This window comes from Mus musculus, chromosome 1 (genome assembly GCF_000001635.26).
Source record: "Mus musculus strain C57BL/6J chromosome 1, GRCm38.p6 C57BL/6J".
Classification (NCBI taxonomy): Eukaryota; Metazoa; Chordata; class Mammalia; order Rodentia; family Muridae; genus Mus; species Mus musculus.
Genome location: NC_000067.6, coordinates 150,470,545 through 150,477,630, shown reverse-complemented (window position 1 = coordinate 150,477,630; position 7,086 = coordinate 150,470,545). Strand labels below are relative to the sequence as shown.

The 7,086-nt window shown below is 43.8% G+C and overlaps 1 long non-coding RNA gene across 1 annotated transcript; it reads right to left on the bottom strand.

The window, feature by feature from the left end:
- Window positions 1–3,158: 3,158 nt before the first annotated feature.
- Gm41967 lies at window positions 3,159–5,098 on the bottom strand. The gene is made up of 3 exons (XR_878600.1): window positions 5,030–5,098; window positions 4,188–4,322; window positions 3,159–3,258 (listed from the first exon to the last, which is right to left on the bottom strand). It is a non-coding gene; the product is annotated as a predicted gene, 41967 (long non-coding RNA).
- Window positions 5,099–7,086: the final 1,988 nt, after the last annotated feature.

Sequence of the window (7,086 nt, the reverse complement as noted above, 5' to 3'; positions counted from 1 at the left end):
AAGGGAACCTGTTTCTTTTCCACAGAATTATATACTAGCAACTTGGAAAGTACATAATGGCTTTTACAAAAAGGTTAAAGGGGCAGCTAATTATAAAATGCATGTTATAAAACTTTGGGGAGACTCAGAGTTGACATTTCTGAATAAAAGGTCAGGTTTTTCTTTTTTTAATGACTCCTGTATCTAGCCTTCAAACATACAGATATAAAAAGTTCCTGTGTATTTTCTACATAAAACCCCTGTTTTCTTTAATATGAAAAAAGTATACATTTTGTTTTGAAATAGCCCAAAATTCTCACAGCAGAGAATTCAATAAAAGTGAATTATTTTATTGTTGTTGTTATTATTATTTATTGTTATTATTATTATTACTATTACTATTTTGAGAGAGTCTTTGGAAGCAAGGGGGCACAGTAAAGAAACTGCTGAACTGTTAACCTAACCACTTCATTATCAAGAGGAAGGTTTTTATTGTTGGTAAGAGAAAGCAACCAGAGGCATCTGGAAGAGTTCAGAACAGAAAAGAAAAACAGACTGGTCATGGTCAGGACTATCATCAAGAGAGCACAGTGGGGCCACACAGTGGGGCAGAAAAGTAGAGCTGATGAGATAGCAAGAGGGAGAGAATAGTGAGGAAAGAGAAGAGGGAAGGGGGAGGGGAGAGGGGAGGGGGAGGGAGAGATGGGAGGGGAGAGGGAAGGGAGAGAGGAGAGGGGAGAGGGGGGAGAAAGAACAAATCATGTTAAGTATAAGGGGGCTGAGTAGCTGGGAGAACGAAGGAAGAGCCTGGATGTTTAGCCTGGACTTGCAAGTGTTTAACAAGACAGGTGATACTGAGGAAGCCTGGAGGCTAGCATGAGCATTGATGTACTGCTAAGTGCCTCTGGTTGGTTCTGCTAGAGCCCCGAGGGGAATTGCCAGTTCTCCCTCAGGGTGGCCAGGCCAGATTTGCCCCCTGCTGGACTGGGGGAGCGAAGCTTGGACAGGCCCCATCGGATGGGAGCAGGACAGGATCTTGGTTGGACGGTGCAAGGGCACAGAACAAATCTGGGAACAGCCTCAGAGAACTGGCTCAGTTCATGGGGGAGAAGGGGGCTTATGCCCCTGGGAAGGTGGCCAGGGTCTCTGGGACAAGGTTTGTGTGGCTGGGGCAAGGGTGTAGGAAGATACTTCATCTGCATACTCAGGAGCTGTAGGGTCTGGGAGATAAAGCCTTATAAGATCAAACAAGGAGTAAGATCTGATAACCAGGCAGGGTAATAAACTCTCGGCAGGGTGGATGGTGGAAGAGAGCCGACTTTATGGCTCCAGGTTGGGAGGGGGAGGGATCCAAACACCTGGCATCCTCATGATGGAGGTATCAGGGTTGAAGATCTCTTGACCCTTCCTCTGTAACCTTGGGTCCTTCTGTCACATGGGAAATGACTCCTTTCAGCAGATGGAAACCTGTTTCCCAAGTTCCTCAAGGATGCTGGCTTTTATCTAACCCCTAACCATCAGAAATCCTTCTGTAGTCCAGCTTGAGCTCATTTCTGGGTATATGAGACCTAACAGTCTCATGCAGCTCAAGATGGCCTTTCTTCGACTACATAGCAAGGATGGCTTTGAACTTCTGATCCCTCTTTCCACCTGCCAAGGGCGGTTAGTACAAGTATGCTCCCCCACACTTGGTGATGTGGTGGATGGATCCAAGGCCTAATGAGTTGTGGCAAACAATCTCTCAAGTGTAGTCCAGGCACAACTATATCATTATTGTTATTTTTGATGTCAGATCTCATTCTATAAGATAGGCTGCCTTGGAACTCACTCTATCGTTCAGGTTTGCCTCAAACTCAAGGCAGTTTTCTTGCCCCAGTTTCCCAAGTGCCGAGATTACAGATGTATGCCACCACACCTGGCTCTATATCATGGTGTTTCAACTACATATGGACATATGATATCATTAACAAGACAGTTATGGGAACCAAAACCTGTTCAGCAATTCAAGAGTAAGAAACTAGAAATTCAAGTAGGCTCAAGGATAAAATTTGGAAGAAAATGATTGAGTATGTAAATAGTCATGGTACTGTCTCAGACTCCAAAAAGCAGTCTAATGAGCTTAGCCTGAACTAGAGGAGGATTTCTGACAGTTAGATAAAATCAGAACTTCTCAGAATCTTAAGAAACTGGCTCCCATCTACCAAAAGGAGTCACATCTTTATCCCTGACTGAAGGAACACATGACCTCCTTGTGGTGTCTATCAGCATATCAAAGCCCGTGCTGGCTTCCTTAGTATCAAAAGTATCTGTTGCATTTTTCAAGGGTTTCTCCAAGTAACTCTGGCTGTCCCAGAACTCAGTCAGTAGACTGGGCTAGCTAGCCTTGAACCCACAGAGATCTGCCTATCTCTGCCTCCCGAGGGCTGGGATTAAAGCCACAATCACCCAGCTCATGATAGTAAGAGATTTTAGATGGATACTTCTCTTTGAGTAGTTTTACAGTTATTTCTGATCTATTGGATCATGATGACACATCAACAAAGGAGATGGATACAGCCTCTTTTTAAACCCAAAAATTAAACTGAAAGAAAAAAAAAAGAGTAAATTACCCCAAACTTCACTAGGTCTGTCTGGTGATTCGGCGTTATCATCTGAAAAATAATAGTAAGAGAGATCTACATCTTTCCAGACAAATGTGCACTAAAATCTTGTTCCTAGACTCTTCACAGAGAAAGTTACTGAAAGTTAATGTGTGAGACCCCGATTTAAAGTGTTTCTCTCTGAAAGGTAAAGCCCCTGGACGTTCCCCAAGCGTGTTCTCCCTGATCTCTAAAGCCAGAAAGAAGCTCTTTGTTCTCTATAGCCAGCAAAAAGCCTTTTTGTTTTTGTGCCTTACAGCCAGAGATGCTAGGAAGACCTAGCCAGGCGCTTGCCTGGCTCCCTGTGCCAAGGACACGGAGATAGACACCGGAGAGGAGCTACAGCTCACTCTCCCCCACCCTCGCCAGAGAGGAGCTGTAGCCAACTCTCCTCCCAACTCCTCCCAGTTCCTCACTTTTCCTTTAAAAGCCCCCTACTGTTACCGCTGGGGGTCGAACTCCCCTGCCCTGCATGGTGAAAGGAGTTCGTCCTCTACTAGCTGATAATAAAACCTCTTGCAGTTTGCATCAGGTGTGGTTTTCTCTCCAGTCATTGGGGTGCTGGCCAGCTCATCCCGGGACTTGAGCTGAGGTCTCCCCAGTTTCGGGGGTCTTACAACTGAAAGGCGTGGGCCTTTACCTGTCAAAAGAGGATAACAGTCAGAACCACCTCAATGCTTTGTCTTATTTTGTTTGAAATTATGCTTACTTTACATCAGTCGGGGTACCTAGCTGATCCTCTATTCATATTGATTTGGGTGGAAATGTTCAAATCTTGGAACAGGATCCCTTTCTTCTACCTCAATACTGGGAATTAGACCAGGCCTTGATAGATGAATACCCTACCTCCAAGAGAACTATATCTTGTCCTCTCTTCTACTCACTTAGTTTTAACTATTTATTTTGGTTGTGAGCCTAAGCTTTAATAGCTAAGCCATCTCTCCAGCATCCAAGGATGAACGGGGCTACCTGAAAGGGAGGATGGAAATTAAAAGGGACTGGGGCGTGAAAGACAGATGAAACCAAGACAAAGTTTCTGATCAAGGCTTAAAGTTTAATTTTCAGCACTGTGTTTATATAGGGAGAGCCCACAGACCCATCCTTTGTTTCAGCTGGATTGAGTTGCAAAGCAAGCTCAGTAGGCGGTCAACTTCTCAAAGCTCCTGTAGGAAACTGCAAATGCAGTGAGAGGTCAGGCAACTCCAGCTAGGTTGTGAAAAAAATACCATGGGTTTGTTTAGCCTACTCAAGGCTTGGGGAAGGGCACAACTATATATGTGTATGTGTATGTGTATGTGTATGTGTATGTGTATGTGTATGTGTATGTGTATGTGTATGTGTATGTGTATGTGTATGTGTATATGTACATGTGTTGTTTTATGTATATGTGAGAGGTCCTGAATGTATGTCTGTGCACCATGTGGGTGCCTGATGCCCACAGTGGCCAGAAGTAGTATCTTCTGGAGCTGGAGCTACAGATGGCTGTGAAATGTGAATGTAGCTATTGGGAACCAAACCCAGATCATCTGAGAGCAATCAGTGCTCTTAACTACTGTGCCCTCTCCCTACCTTTTGCTTTTGAGACAGAATCTCACTGATAGATTTAAGTTGTGATCTTCCTGCCTGCGACTCCTGAGGTTGGGGTTCCAGGCCTGTGTCACAATGGGCTGGCTGAAATAGACTTCTTGAATGTCTGTTTGTGACCTTGAATTTAAGAAGATAGCTTGTCACACACTTCTTCAAGAACATGAGAAAAGAGCATCTGTCCACTACCAGTGGGTGCCCTTTCTGTGAGTGATGTCTTTGCAGAAGATGCAGAGTACAAATGAGAGAACAAATAGCCCACGTGTTTTCTCCATCCCTTCAACCTTGAGAACAAAATGTCACACACAAAGAATCAACTGGCTCACCAATACCAAGGTCCTGACCCTTGGTCCAAGGGAGAGGCAAAGGAAGTCTAACATTGGCAGTAACGTTTATTTACGAACTCGTTTAACTCACATTTATTGAGTGAGATATATCCATCCCACCAAGCCAGTTTCCCAAGAAATCACCGCCTCCCCCGCAAAACAAGGTTAAAGGGAAGGGATTCCTGGATATATATTAAATCTCCACGGAGGAGCTTCATTCCGAATGCCCTGCTTTCCGCAGGAATTACCCATCAGCTCAGAGAAAGTGATGTTAAGGTAGTCATTATGCAATGCCTAGAATCAGCCAGAACTGTGCTGTCCTCAATCATTTTGAAGCGCCTGGTGTTCCAGTCTCAGAATGACTCACTGAGTGCCTCTGGAGAGTCTCTCCTGCTGTCCCACCTAGCTGTGGGCTTTCAACCCCGCCCAGCTTTGTGCCCACTCTGAATTTCCCAGTTCTCAAGTGTGTGTCACTGTGAGTTGCAGGGCACCCAGACTTACTGTCACTCACTCACACGGCTCTGTGGGAATTACTCATGCCGTAGGCTACTGTGAAATCAGTCTGTAATGTTTTCTCTTCTTTTTTTTTTTTTTTTTTTTTTTTTTTTTTGTCTGAGCTGTTACGCATTCTAGTATGTCTCCTTGACATTCTGGAATCCAATAGATGTGGACTTGAACAGCGCTGTAAGGATATAGGATAGAAAATAGAGCCAAAACAGTGGAATGTCTATTAGAAGCAAGTGACCTTAGTTTAACAGGAGAAACCACACAAACTTTGAAAACAAATCTAGAAAATGGACAAAAGACAATCATTTCATCATTGTCCTTGGGCTGGAGAGAAGGCTGAGCAGTTAACAGCCCCCACTGCCTTTCCAGCGGACCAGAGCTAGATTGCATCATTGTATTAAGCAGAAAACAACTTCTGGAAACTCTAACTTCAGGGCATCCAATGCCCTCTTCTGGTTTTCTTAGATTACAATGGGAAAGAAGGAGATTGGGAAATGAGGTACCATTGTAAAGATGCATAACATAGTTGTGTAGGGGCACAAAGAAGTTAGGGGCCCAGTGTTGTAGCATCAGGGCGGTAACTTGATTAAGGTCATGAGCTTTGGAGTCACACAGGTCTGACATTTCATAGCTTTTTGGCTTCAGGATCTTGAACAAGATATTTAACCTTTCTGTACCTCAGCTGGAAATGCAAAATAGATTTAATAGTAGTAATATTCCCTTAAGATCACAAGACTGCTCAGTGAAATTACAAGCATAAGCTGTGAAGCAGTGTAGTTCACTAGAAAAAGCCTATATGACTGTCAGGTTATTTGTTTTTAATTTTTCCAAAGTTGTGTTTCATGAAAGAAGCCAGATTATCATGAAATAAATGGCAACTAGGCCAGAAGGAAGAGAGAAGGGGCTATGCCCTGTCCCTCTTCTCGTGGTGTTTGGCTACGGCGCTTGTTCTTAACCTAGGAGCCTTCAGAGTCCCACTTACATGTCTGTCGTCCGTGAGGAATTCCTCAGGTGGAGTTAGTACTTGTGTTTCCATAGCAGCTGTGTAAAGTTCTAGAATAATACTCACAATCCAACCTCTTTTATGATGGATTCCATTACACAGTCAGGGTAATTCTGTCTTGTCCTTCCATGTGTCTCTATGATGCCAAAAGATAATTGGAATTATTGCGACCCCTTTACACAAAGATCAGGAAACTAAGGTGTAGACAAGTCAAAGATCTGTAGGGAATTAAATTTTGTAACTGAGATTTGGACAATGATTTTATCTATGCCAAAGCCCCAAATTAGCTATTGATCAAGTAGTCTTGTCCAGTCACAATATTTGAACTGTTTATTTCTGACCTGTCCAAGAGATCTTAGAAATCAGAGATTTTCTTTAACACTCAAATGTCTCCAGCAACTAACCCTGGGGCTGATATGTGTAATCACTACTTGAAACTTATTTATCAAAACTGAAGTGAAACCAGATGCCTTTAATGCCAGTGCCTTGAGGCAGCAGGATCACTGCAAGTTAAAGTCCAGTCTGTGTGACCTGGTTGGTCTAGGTCAGTGTGAACTACAGAATGAGATCTGTCCTCACGAAAACAAGACACAGGGGGTGGCGGGAGAGATGGCTCAGTGGTTAGGAGCACTTGCTGCTCTTATAGAGGATCCAGGATACTTTCCAACACCCACTCGGCAGCCCACAGCCTTCTCTAACTCCAGTTCCAGGGGCTCTGATGCCCTCTTCTGGCCTCTCTGTCTACCAGGCATGCTCATGGTGCACAGACAAACGTGCAAGCAAAGCACTCATATGTGTAAAAAGAAAGAAATCATTTCTGAAACATGAATGGAGAAGAGAAAATGAATCAGTCAACTAACTCAATGCATAAACTATTTATTCCTAGAAAGTTCAATCATTTCTACCCATGCACATCTGTTAACTCGTCACTAAGGCCTCAGCACGGGTCTTGTCCTTGTGGTCTGCGCCTTTGCTCAGCATGATCATTAGCTCTTCACAACTTTTCATAGACTCTGAGCATCTCCTACATGCTCAGTAAACAGTTTTT